We start from the raw sequence: 13,874 nt of genomic DNA, 5'->3' as shown, positions 1-13,874 counted from the left end.
GGGGGCCCCGCCCCCCCCTTCCCTTTCTAAATCCGTTCCTGAGCAGAGGCAACACCACATGGTAAGCAACCTAAACCTCTGCCCTCGATCAAGCGCAAAGGGGACACAAGCGCCGCGTCATCATTAGTCTCGTGTTCGACTGAGCACGAGTGGGCCGAACGCTGAGGCAGCCTGTCAGATCTCGCTGACCTCCGGCAGGTGGCGTAAAAAGTCCAGCGTCACGGCCGCCTAGAGATGTGTTGGCAGAGGTGAGCAAGAAGCGTTCACGCGGCGGAAGGCTGCAGAGAGCGAAGAAATATGCGGTACATGGCCTCAAGCGACCAGCCCCGGTCCCAGATATACAGTGCGGGCGCCATGGTCACTTGGACGAGCTGAGTCACGTTGACGCCGGGCGAGGCGGCGGTGCTCGGCAGCTCTTGCAGACTGGTGTTGACTAAGGCCCGCAGGCAGCCCAGGACTTCGGTCACGCACAGCACGGACTCCGAGGCGATCTCGAAGGCCCGTTCCTCGGCGCGTTCGCACAGAGACGTGACGGCGTGCTGGAGGAAGAGGCCGTGCACGCGAGATCCGCCGGACGCCTCGGTCCGCCAGACGACGGGCCTCTGGTGGCTGTGCGGGAGGTGGAAGCCGTCCATAGAGACGCCGGGGCCCCACACACGGCCCACGTCGGCCATCATGTCCGAGAGCGGCCGGAGGCCCATTGTGTACACCAGGGCGCGGTGCGTGCCGGTCAGTTGCACGCTGTGGTGCACCAGCAGTAGCCAGCCCAGGCCAACGCTGAGGGCGGGAATAACGACCCGGTACACACACGCTTGGGTCAGTCGCCTGGAGGTCGTGCTGGAGAGGACGAGACGCCGCTGCATCGTCCTCTTCCCGGTCTTCTTTTTCCTTTTCAGTGAGAAGTCAGGCGCTTCTCTTCCGGCAAGAAGAGGGGGTATTCGTGGTTATCAGCACGAGCTGACGGTCACCTTCTTGACGGTGCAAAAGAAATATGATGAAAGCTGTCTGCACAGCAATGCATGCCAATGCGTGCAGCGTGTGTGTGGACCATGGTGTAGTGTGGACGCAACGTGGACGTAACTTTGCGTCTGTCTCTTTAGTTCACTTTGGCTATTTTTCAAGGAGGGAGAGAAAAAAACCTTGCACAAGTCTTCGGTGCAAAAAGCAAAACCGCCGAGGCAAAAAAAAAAAAAAGGGGGGGGGGGGGGGGGTCAGTTGCTATCGGCACTTACGCAAGGAAATACACGAAAACAATCACGATACTTCCTTTATAAATTTAGCATTATGCACTCGCAAAAATGGCATACAAAACAATCCAGAGATACTCTTTTAATATACAAAATCCACATGTTTAAATGCGCAAAGCTATACGAAATATATAAAAGTAATAGCAAATAAAGATAGCACTCAATAAAAGAAACGCCATTTACAATCCCTTGTCAGAAATCGCAAGGTTCACTAAAAGCACTGAAAAACGCAAGACCTGTAGGATTGTGATGGGTGATCCACCACGAAGAGAAGGAAGAAAAGAGATGCGCGAGGAATGGCGCGGTTTTTGAAACAGCTCGAGATGGGCACGAGCACAGCTCGGACTTGGAAGGCGGAGCTGCGAACAGCTGTTCGGACCTCGGTAGACCACAGCTCGGACTTGGAAGGCGGAGCTGCGAACAGCTGTTCGGACCTCGGTAGACCACAGCTCGGACTCGGAAGGCGAAGCTGCGAACAGCTGTTCGGACCTCGGTAGACGTGACCAGGCGTCAGAGGCCCGACTCTGTCCCCGCCTCCTCTCGTCAAGACGCCGGCCTGCCTGAGGCGGAATGGACTACCTGAGGCGCTGAAGACAACTCCAGCGACCGGGAACAAGACGCTCCAGGCTAACAACGACTGCCGTCGAGCCCATCAACGACGAGCCCTCCACCATCCTCATTCGGCGCTACCCCTCCATGTGACCAGGAAAGAAAACTGTGAGACAACACGTACAATGACACTCTGTTAATAGCTGCGGGGTAAATATTTTTTTTTTCTTTTCTTCTGATGTCTATGTTACAATAGTGAAATATTTCCTAACGCATCCTGTGTCTTCCGTACTTCCATTAAGACCCTAAACACACGAACCTCGTACCATCACAAGGATTATCTTTAAAAACGGAGCAATCAATAAAGGAAACATCAAGACGATTTGATATTGATAGTTATTTGGGCTCAGGAGAGCAGCGACGCACAAAGGCAAGTCGCCCATACCCTAAAGGCCTCTGGCGCCGCGTATCTATAGTAGTAGTACTACTACTACTACTACTACTAGTAGTAGTAGTAGTAGTAGTAGTAGACGTAGTAGTAGTAGTAGTAATAATAATAATAATAATAATAATAATAATAATAATAATAATAATAATATAATAATAATATTTATTCCACTTTCATGTTTATTTTCGATATTTTCGGGCCCGTCAAAGCCAAAGTAGGCTTGTGGGACATGGCCCGGAAGAGGTAGTAAGCGATTATATACATCTTGTTAACAAACACCGATAAACAGTCAGAGTTGTCCGGGGTGGGGGAGGGGAGGGGTGGATAGTCAGTCACTTTGTATATGGCACGGATAGAGATAGTAAATCACAGTAGACCGGTAGAAACATTATAGACATATGTACAGGTACATGTAGAGACACACACAAAGCACACATATAGATATATACATGCCACTGACAGAGATAGTCAATCACAGTGAACCGGTGGAAACACTATAGAAATATATACAGGTAAAAAAAAGGTTCCGACAAAGTTGTCAAAAAGAGAAAAAGGTAAGGAAACATTAACGAGTACTTAAGGTAGAGTCCAATCAATTAGGAATTTTTTTTAGTTGCTTTCTTGAGGTAAGCGTAAAGATGTCATCAGGAAGCGAATTAAATATTTTCTGGACATAAATATCACGAGTAGCTTGTCCGTAGCGAGTATAAGAACGAGGTACAACATAGCGAGGACTATCTCTTAGAACTCGGGAGGACATGTAAGTTTTTTTGAAATCATCCATCCAAAAGTGGCGCAAAATTACTGAATTCACAAACAACTTTTGGAAGGAAGGTAAACCAAGATACTCAAAGATACTTCCGCATTCTGTCAAATCACAGTCATACGCCACGCTCTTCAGTAAGTTCCGCAGAATATTATCGATGCGTATTTGCCATCTTATGGAGCAATTGGAAGAATAGTGATTCGATATCTTAAAACTCCGTAAGCAAGACTGCTGGCAATAGCTCTGCGCACACCGATCGGAGCAAGATGTGTAATGGTGTACAAAAGCCAGGCAGTACTTCTGAGTTTGCGACAAATATAGGACAGGTGGGTATTCCAAGCAAGGTCGCTGTCAAAATAAACTCCCAGGTATTTAACTGAACTGACATAAGAAACTGCCGTACAGGAACAAGAAGCACAATCAGCGGTATGAATGAAGAGAGGAATGTTTGTCACAGTTTGTTTTAAAGGAGCAATGCAACAATTTTTGTACTTTGCGCAAATACCGCTTAAAACGAATCCCTAACGTTAATGACCTATGAAACACGCGTTCGTTCTTCACCCCACGCAATAGAAGTCCCAGAAAAAAATTTAAGAAAAACGAGCAGCGTTCACCCCCTCAACTCGCAGCCAGAACAAGCGGCCACGTGATCTGGAGCCGATTATATGCCGCCAGTGTTGATCATATCCACGCGCTGGGGTTCGCAAAGCGCAGGACACGCGCTGAGTTCCAGACATTGTTATGGCTCGGCTGTTGTCGTCGTTGCAGCGATTGGACACGGGTCACTACCCGAATGCTTCTCGAGCTAGCAATTATCACGAGCCCAAGTCGAGTGCCCACGCAATGCTCGGGTCCAATCTATGAACCACATTCAAATATCGTCACTTGGGTGTACTGAGATACCCACGTTACGTCATCAAATTTTGCAATGGAGAGATTGAATGAAAATGATCGCTTTTGTCCTTGAAATTACACCGCAACAAAGGAGTTTCTTGGCCAGTGGCGTTGCGTGTGAGTATCCTTGAGTCCCAGGTGTGCCAGTAAGCTCGTGTAGAGTGAAAAACATTCCAATTGAATATCGTTGCACCGCTCCTTTAAGGCATTTCTAAAGCATACTAAACTAGTTTTTGAGGCGTTGACTTTGATACGGTTGTCACGAAACCAGTTCATAGCAGTGAAAACAGCTTGTTGTAGTATTTGTTCGGCTGATGTGTAGTTGGTGTGACACGCGACTAAAACTGTATCATCCGCATATATGACAATTTAACATGTTTTCTGCAAGATCATTCACATAAATATTAAACAATAAGGGGGAGATTATGGATCCTTGTGGAATGCCACACGTCAGAGACACCTGTGTGCTCATGTTTAGACCTCCCAGAGCAACAACCTGGGAACGATTAGAGAGATAATTTGTAAGAAGTGTGTGAAAGTTGCCACGAAATCCCAGGCTGTGTAATTTCTGAAGCAATATACTGTGGTCGACGGAGTCAAAAGCTTTAGAAATACCTAAAAATAGACCGCAACTGTATAGATTATTGTCAAAAGCAGAATGGAGGAGGTCGGAAACTTCTTGTAACAGTGAAACAGTTCCAAGACCCTGTACAAAACCAAATTGTCTCGGTGAAATTACTGAGAACTTGTTGAGGAATCCTGACATAGTTATTAGCAAGTGCTTTTCCAGAAGCTGACCTATAACAGGCAATATGGAGATTGGCCGATAGTTTTCAAATTTGTCTTTTTGACCTTTTTTGAAAAAGTGAAAGCTGCTTACAACTCCCTGTAACGCCGAATTAGAGCGCAGCTCTTGAGGAGGAGGAGGGAAGGGCACTGGGGGGGGGGTTAAACTAACCAGGGGGGGTCACGTGACCTTGGGGGTCACGTGACCCCCAATGCCGATGATGTCATCACTGAGGTCACTGATGACGTCATCATTGACGATCACGATGCGGGTACCGATGACGTCATTAGTGACGTCACTGATGACTTCACCAGTGATGATGACGATGCGAATGTCGGTGACGTCATCAGTGACGTCGCTGATGACGTCATCAGTGATGATGACGATGACGATGCGGATGTCGGTAACGTCATCAGTGATTATGACGATGACGATGCGAATGCCGATGACGTCATCAGTGATGATGACGATGACGATGGGGATGCCGGTGACGTCATCAGTGACGATGACAATGACGATGTGGATGCCGGTGACGACATCAGTGACGTCACTGATGACGTCATCAGTGATGATGACGATGACGATGCGGATGCCGGTGACGTCATCAGTGATGATGACGGTGACGATGTGGATGCCGGTGACGTCAGTGACGATGACGATGTGGATGCTGGTGACGTCATCAGTGATGATGACGTCATCAGTGATGATGACGATGTGGATGCCGGTGACGTCATCAGTGACGATGACGTCATTGGGGGTCACGCGACATCGGCGGGGGTCACGTGACCTCAGGGGAGTGACGTGACTTAGGGGGGTCACGTGACCTCGGGGGGGGGTCACGTGCCCCCCACGAGGTCACGTGACCCCCGTGGGGGGCTCGCGCAGCGCATTATGGGACATTTCTCATGATGCACCGGGGTCACGTGACCTCGGGGGGGTCACGTGCCCCCCACGAGGTCACGTGACCTCGGTGGGGGGCTCGCGCGGTGCATTATGGGACATTTCCCATGATGCACCGCGCGGTTACGCCGACGGCGACGCCGAGGGCGACGCCGCTCAAGCCGGAAACGGGCCCCTAAGAGCTGCGCTCTAAAAAGGTTTAACAAGTGCTGTTTTTAAGGTTCTTGGAATTACACCGGTCGTTATGAAACCGTTTAGCATGAATAAAAGAACAGTAGTTTCCCCCGACGCGGACAAGTTGCGGGCGATCTTGGAGTTCCCAGTCCCTACCGATGTCGGTGGAGTGCGCCGCTTTCTCGGCATGATAGGATACTACTGAGCCTACATCCCGAACTGCGCAGCCATGCAGGCACCCCTCACGCAGTTGCTGAGGAAAGCGGCTCCCTGGAGCTGGGAGGCGCCGCAAGATGAGGCGTTCCTCCAGCTGACCGAGGCCTTGGCGCGTACAGCATCCCTCAAACTGCCGGACCTGAATAGGCCCTTCACGATCCAGACGGACGCCAGCGACCAGGGACTCGGCGCGGTGCTCTTGCAGGAGACAGAGGGAGAGATCCGCCCGGTGGCATTTTCCAGCCGGGCGCTGAACCCGGCGGAGAAGAACTACACGGTGGGTGAGCGCGAATGCCTCGCCATCATTTTTGCTCTTAAATCATTATGTCGAGGGGACGGAATTCACGATCGAGACGGACCATATGGCCCTCGCGTGGCTCTCCCGAATCAAGGAACCCGCCGGAAGACTGGCGCGCTGGGCCTTGACACTGCAGAAGTACGAGTACCGAATTCGGTACCGGAAGGGCACGACAAATGTAGTGGCCGACGCGCTCTCCCGCGCACCCGTGGATCCCCCACCGCGCGAGGCAGCAGACTACGGAGGCGCGGCCATCCCCCAGGAGACGGGAAATCCCGCCTCGCGCTCCGCTCCCCACTGTGGCGGCGTCGCGCAGCTGGCTGGGGCGATTATGTCACTGGGACCGGCATTCAACCGAACGGAACTGTACGAAGCACAGCAGAGCGATTCGTTTTGTCGCGCTATCTTCGACCGGCTCAGGCAAGAGATGGATCCTGACCAGACGGGCGAAAAGACGCTCCGGCACTCCGGAACACCGAGAGGGGCAAGTGCCATCGCCCAGGAGTCAGACATCGAAGCAGGTGAGCTGGAATCTTACCTGATCGATGGGGACGGCGTCCTGCTGCGCTACTTCCCGGAAGAGAGCGATTCAAGTGAGTCGTTCAAGACCGTGATGCCCCGCGATCTCAGAGTGGCAGCGCTCCATCACTACCACGATGCGGACGGTCACGGCAGTGCACCGAAGTCGTGGCATAAGCTGCGCCGTTTCGCTACCTGGCCGGGCATGAAGGGGCAGCTGTGCCGTTATGTCCGTAGCTGCGCAGTGTGCCAAGAGCGCAAGCCCAGGGGGGGGGGGGGGAGGGGGGGGGGGGGCAGACCACCCGGCCTGCTCGAGCCCATCGTGAGTACGCGGCCATGGGAGATCGCGGCCTGCGAGTTGATGGGGCCCCTGCCGCGGTCCAGCGGAGGCTATCAACATGTGTTGGTAGTAATTTGCCACTTCACCGGATTCGTCGAGATGTTTCCAATACGGAAGGTGACAGCCAAGGGAGTCCTGAGCAGGCTGTCCGAGGTGTGGTGTCGCTACGGGTTCCCCGAGAGACTGGTGAGTGACAACGCCTCGATATTTTGCTCGAAAGTTTTCGCGGCAACCTGCCAGGCCCTCGGGATTAAGCATTGTAAGACTTCGTGTTACCATCCCCAAGCAAATGTGACCGAGCGGCGGAACCGCGACATCAAGCCGCTGCTCGGGGCGTATGCTCGTAAGCAGCGGGACTGGGATCTGCACTTGGATTCGATTTCGTTTGCATTGCGGTCCAACCTCAACCGCAGCACTGGGTTCACGCCGGCGCTTTTGAACTTCGGCAGAGAACTCTCTACGCCGACCGATGCGGTTCTTCGCCCGCGACAGAGCGCGGCCAGAGCGGTGCCCTCGCACGAGGATTTCGCGACGCGCACAAGAGAGCGACTGTCGCGGGCGCTGGACGTCGCCCGCGGAAACAGGGCTCGCGCGCGGGCAGAGCAGAGGAACACCTACGACATAGTGGTGCCATTCTGGAGCCAAGCACTGCGGGAAGCCACGGTCGGTTTTTGCAGGGGCACGAAGGCGCAGACGCGAGGCGGCGTGCTGTCGCGCTGCGGAAGGAAAATAGTGCGGCGTGCGGCGACGAGCCGCGCATGCGCCGTGGTCGTTGTCCCGTCGTTTCCTGTCTCCCTATCGCAAAAAGCGCACCCGCGTACGTACCCGCGGGTCGCGTGTGAAGTGAAGTCGCTAAGTCGCTGTTGCTGGGACGCAGAGCTCACGTGAGCCCGCTGTCTGCCCAACTTTTGGAGGACCTTTCCCCTCGAGCGATCGCAAGAAGCAAAAGAACGCAGGCCTGCTTATTTTCCTCTTGTGTTTAATCGAAGAGCAAGTGCCGCTGCTCAGCCTGTAACTTTTTTTTTTTTTTTTAATGAGACAGTTTACTTGATATTATGTAGACGGAACAGTGCTTTACCTTCGTGCGTTCCAATTATATGCGAATCGATGTAATGCGTAATGCCACTGCAATACGCAGTCGCATTACGCATTACACGTGGAAGGATCACAAAGCTGGCTTTGGAGTCGGGATCCACGGGAAGAAGGAACACGTGTCCCGCAAACGCACGCCTGCAGACGCCCCGGGAAGCAGACGAGCCGACGCGCCGACGCATCAAACCCTAGCAACAAGCTTGCGGGGAGAAAACATAGTTCGCTGGTTTTGGAGCGATAATTGCGGACTATGTTTCCCGCACCACAATCAGTTTGCGTTTTTCTCAAACTCTAATTTACAGCAAGCTTAAAAAGTGTTGCAATAATAACGTTCGCATTCACTGCGAGATGCAGCATCGTCCAAGAGAAAATAGTCCCGAAGTATTTCTTCTGCCATCTGCTTAATAAACGGTTTTGTAATCTAAAACTTTGCATACATATTAACTTGCACCTACTACGCAATATAACAACATAAAGAGACGATCGCAGAAAGCTCCGGAGGGGCCCTTTTAAAGGGATGCTGAACCGAAATTTGAATTTCCCAAAACACGCAGAAAAAGCGTGCAACGGGATCCCACAAACACGAAAACATCACTCGTACAGCGATATCTCGAACGAATGACCGTATTTTTCAGAAAAGGAGACGCAATTGGCAGGAATGTTGACGTCATGTTTCTCCGAGAAGGAGAGGGAACGGCCTCGCGTTTTCTCCGCCTCGCGGCCTTGAGGGAGTGAAGCGAAGAGAGGAGGAAACATGGTATATTGACGTCACGCGCCTCGTCGGCCTGGTTCAATCGCGACCTCTTTTTCCAAAAATACGGCCGTCCATTCGAGATATCGCCTTGCAAGTAGTATTGTACACTCTTAGAAAAAAGGGGACCAAAAGGAGGTAACAGACCACCTTTACCACCCTCCTCCCGGCCAGGGGGGAAGCGCTCCGCTTGTTACCTCCTCAGGCGCAGCGGACACTAGGAATGCGGTGCTACAAGGTGAAGTTCGCCTCGAAGGGGCACCAAAGAGGTAAATATTACCTCCCAGAGGGTGCACGTGTTCGAGCACTGCCAAAGCCTGGGCGCTGCGATTGGCTGTGGAAAGGCGCAAACCAGTTCTCTAATTGGTGTCCTCGTATGACACGTCATTCTTCGCGCATGCGTGGGAGAGCTCTCGCCTGGCCGACCGGGAGCGTCAGCGCCTTCCCCGCCGACGCTCCCGGTCATAACGGCATAACGGTCTTTCTTCTCGAACGTTCGACGGAGGCGTTCCTGCGCAGGAACGTTCCTTATTGCTCTGTTCGGCTCAGTCTCTTCTTACGAGGTCATTGAGAGCACTGCATTGACTTTAGTCGAAGATCCAAGTCGTGTGCACCGTATGCAGGTAAGGAAATATTCTGCGCGGGCGGCAGTTGGCGTCGGTTATGACCGCCCGGGAAGGCGACCTCCGTCTTCCTTAGACAAAGGCTTGGCGGACATGTTGGCACGTTTGAAGGCGTCGAGCGTTCGATAAAATTAGTGTGTGGCGCGAACGCAGACACGGTTTAGACCATCGAAATTCATAAAGAGCGAGAACAGAAATGACTGTCGCTTGCACTAGCGCATATTTAGAAGGTTGACATTCGCTAACCAGTGGCGTAACCAGCAGCTTTTCCCGGTGTATGCGTGTGCGGGTGGAGGAAGGGGGAGAGCGGCGGTTCGGCGAGCCGGGCGGCCGGGCGACGCCTTTTGAGTCGGGGGTCGCCTAGGTTTAAGGCGTGAGGGGGTTTTCTCTTTTTGGGGCCGTTGGTGTGTCGCGTCCGACGTTAAATTGAGGATCTGATCAAATATGTGAAAATCTCATAAGGTGGTTGGTGTCTTCTTTTTTTTTCGCAGAGCAGTAGTCGATCGGGAATTCATTGGCGGCACCGGCCAACAGGCGCGATTAATTCTCAACGTCGTTGATATTTGTAAAAGTCAGTGTTGAACACTGATTTTTAATAGCAACGCTTTTGTTTGTTTGTTTTTAATTTAACGAGGTTTAATAAATAGTTTGGCAAAATGTCACGTTATGAAATGCCGAATATAAATGTCTGAGCTAATTATTCGTGCGTTTCACAAACATTAATAGTAGTATATTACGGAATAAGGTCATGAAGGTGTTACCGGCAGCGAGACTAGCAATTATATTGTCTTAGCTTTTCTTTGCGTGTGATCAGGCATTTCTAAAACTGATCATTCAGTAGGCGAGTTAGATATAACTCAAGTTTGCATTCTTTGAAGTTGATTGAATATATTTCTTTCGTCCTGCGGCAACGTTGTAGGGTGATTTCGTCGAGGGTACTGGATGCCTGCTACCTTGGACTCATCTCGTGACAGTTCTTAACACTGTTAACTGCAAGTAAGCGTAGTTCGATACTTTATTTTGATTTTCTTGTTCCCATTTTTGCACTTGAAATGGGGCTCTTGATCTTTATGTTTATTTTGTGTGTGTGCTGTTCGTTCATTTCCGAGAGAAAATTGAGGGTATACATCGAGTGAATAAATTAGGGTAAGACACACAAGGCGCTTGAGTGCGTCTTTTTCGGTGTTCTTTTTTTTTTTTTTTTGTGTTTTCGTCCTTGTGCGCTGTTCTTCTTTTGTCTAAATAAAACATACATTGAATTTTAATCAGGCAAATCACTTCGGCAAAAATATTTACATATTTGCCGAAGTTCGACATTCGGCAATTAGAAATTATTCGTGCGCTCCGCAAACATTAAAAGTAGTATATTACGGAATAAGGTCATTAAGTTGTTGCCGGCAGAGAGACTAGCAATTATAATGTCGTCATGATTTTTTTTTTTTCGTGTGATTGGGCTTTTTTAAAAGTCTAATCTTTCAGTAGGCGAGTTAGGTATGGCTCAAGTTTGCATTATTTGAAGTTGATTGAATATGTTTCTTTCGTCCTGCGGCAACGTTAAGTGCAGGGTGATTTCGTCGAGGTTACTGGATGCCTGCTACCTTGGACAAATCCCGTGACAGTTCTTAATACTGCTTACTGCAGGCAAGCGTAGTTCAATATTGTATTTTGATTTTCTTGTTCCCATTTGTGCACTTGAAATGGGGCTCTTGATCTTTATGTTTATTTTATGTGTGTGCTGTTCTTTTCATTTTTGAGAGAAAATTGAGGGTATACTTCGAGTAAATAAATTAGAGTAAGACACACAAGGCGCTTGAGTGCGTATTTTTCGGTGTTCTTTTTTGTGTTTTCGTCCTTGTGTGCTGTTCTTCTCATGTCTAAATAAAACATACATTCAATTTTAAATTTCAATCTGGCAAAGTTCTTCGGCAACAAAATTTACATATTTGTCGAACTTCAACATTCGGCAGTTAGAAATTATTCGTGCGCTTCGCAAACATAAATAGTAGTATATTACTGAATAAGGTCATTAAGTTATTGTCGGCAGAGAGACTAGCAAGTATATTGTTGTCTTGGCATTTTTCTTTTTTGCGTCTGATCAGGCATTTTTAAAAGCTGATCATTCAGTAGGCGAGTCAGATGGCTAAAGTTTGCATTATTGGAAGTTGATTGAATATATTTCTTTCCTACTGCGTCAACGTTGTAGGGTGATTTCGTCGAGGGTACTGGATGCCTGCTACCTTGGACGCAACTGCAGGTAAGCGTAGTCAGATATATTATTTTGATGTTCTTGTTCGCATTTGGGCACTTGAAATGAGGTTCTTGATTTTAATATTTTCTTTGTGTGTGTGTGGTGTTCGTTCATTTTCCAGAGAATATTGAGGGTATACTTCGAGTAAATAAATTAGAGTAGGACACACAAGGCGCTTGAGCGTGTTGTTTTCGGTGTGTTCTTTTTGGGTGTGTTCTTTTTCTTTGTTTTCGTTCTTGTGTACTGTTCTTCTCATGTTTAAATAAAACATACATTCAATTTTAATCTGGCAGAGCACTTCGGCAAAAAGATTTGCATATTTGCCGGAGTTCGGCAGTTAGGGTTGGCGGTCATGTGGGTCTGCTGTGGTGCTGAGTAGCTAATGTGGTGTAGCGCTCTGTGGTGTACGTTCTTCCTCTGTCCTTGTCTTAAAGCGCACTCATGTTTTTTCACGTACAATACCAACTCGCCCAACAATCAGCACTTGTATATACTAACCTGCTACAGTAGTTGTACCCCTTTGACTAAGATTTGTTAGTCACCTAAGTAAATCGGGGTGACAAATTTAAACATGACCGGCGAATACAAAGTGCTTACTAATCTACGATTACCACCAGCCAGGTGATAATTTTAGTCAGTGGTGGTTAGTCAACAGTTAAACTAGTCACGTCTGGTAAGTATGGTTGATGCTTTATAATGCTAGAATCAGTGGCCCATCAAATGCTCCAAATGCGTCTTAGAAAAATCTAATATTTCTTCACAGTTTATTTAAATTGGGGATGATATGTTTCAACTTCATATCACATGATTTCCACATTTTTTTGGTTCCAGGCAGGCAGTGCAATCTACCCGGTGGCTGTCAGCTCAAGCCTAAGTAATCCTGAGGTGCCCAGCGATGTGGCAGTGGAGGGAGACCTCGAAGCCGCGTCGCGTGCTGAGGCAGTCATGGTTGCATTCTGCCTCTACTTCATCTTTGACTACACGTATCATCACCAGTTCAGGCGCAAATTCATTGCACTAGAGTACTTAATTGATCTGAAACACTCAAATGTGGAGTCACGTGCAACGAATTGCTTTCGAACCTAAAAGAAATGCCAAAAAGTAGTTTCTCTTTTAATGCCTTTTTACGCAGGTTTCGGAATTTTTTATGTCACTTGTTTAAGGCTTTTTTTTTTTTTGTCTGACAGAAGGCAGGATGGTTGATTCTGAGAGTTACAGAAGGTCAATGATATTGCTTTAGAGTCACATTTTTGTAATTTCCGAACTCACAGCTTTTTGCTTTGTGCAGCATTGGCATACTTAATTTATTTCAGTGTACTTCATACTTGGTGCCTGAAAGCATTCAAGGGTTGTGGTTCCATGTTCACACTGATTTGTGCTGGCAAGGTTTAAATACAGCTCATTAGCAGCAGGAGATACAAGCCCTTTCTTCTTTCCACATTGGAAGAGCAAATCCCGGAGTCTGCTTTCCTCTACTCCAGTGTTCATTCCACTTCTGTGGATAGGACGGGCATAGTGTACTGCTCTCCTTGAGTTGCAACGCACTAGTCATTGCTAGTCGTGTATTGGTTTGTATTGCTGTTTGCAATATATGTGATAAAGAATCTATTTTATATCACAGTGCGTTCATTTTGATTCTGGTTTGTACAAGACTCAGTCATTTGAGTTCACCCCAGTGAAGCTTCGCTATTCCAAGCAGTGTTACAAGCATTCACTGTTATTTTCCGCGTAGACACCGATTGTTTATGTACTTTTTGTGATAATTTTATTGGCTGTCGCGAACTAGACCACCGAAAGTGTTGTTCCAGATGCCTTTATTGCGCTTAGTGGTTTCATCTTAGAACTTTTATAAGATGTATAGTCATGCCATTGATTTTTATGCCATTTTGTTTGTGACAGCCACAATAAAACATCGTCATTTACTTTCAGAACTAGGCCTTCTTCATCTATTGTAAGGCACACCATTGAAACATGTACTATCACACTCACAAAGGGCCATAGTACCTTGTTTTAGGGGGCAAA

The sequence above is a fragment of the Ixodes scapularis genome, unplaced genomic scaffold, assembly GCF_016920785.2.
Source record: "Ixodes scapularis isolate PalLabHiFi unplaced genomic scaffold, ASM1692078v2 PGA_scaffold2__306_contigs__length_199485367, whole genome shotgun sequence".
NCBI classification, from domain to species: Eukaryota; Metazoa; Arthropoda; class Arachnida; order Ixodida; family Ixodidae; genus Ixodes; species Ixodes scapularis.
This window is presented reverse-complemented; position numbering follows the sequence as displayed.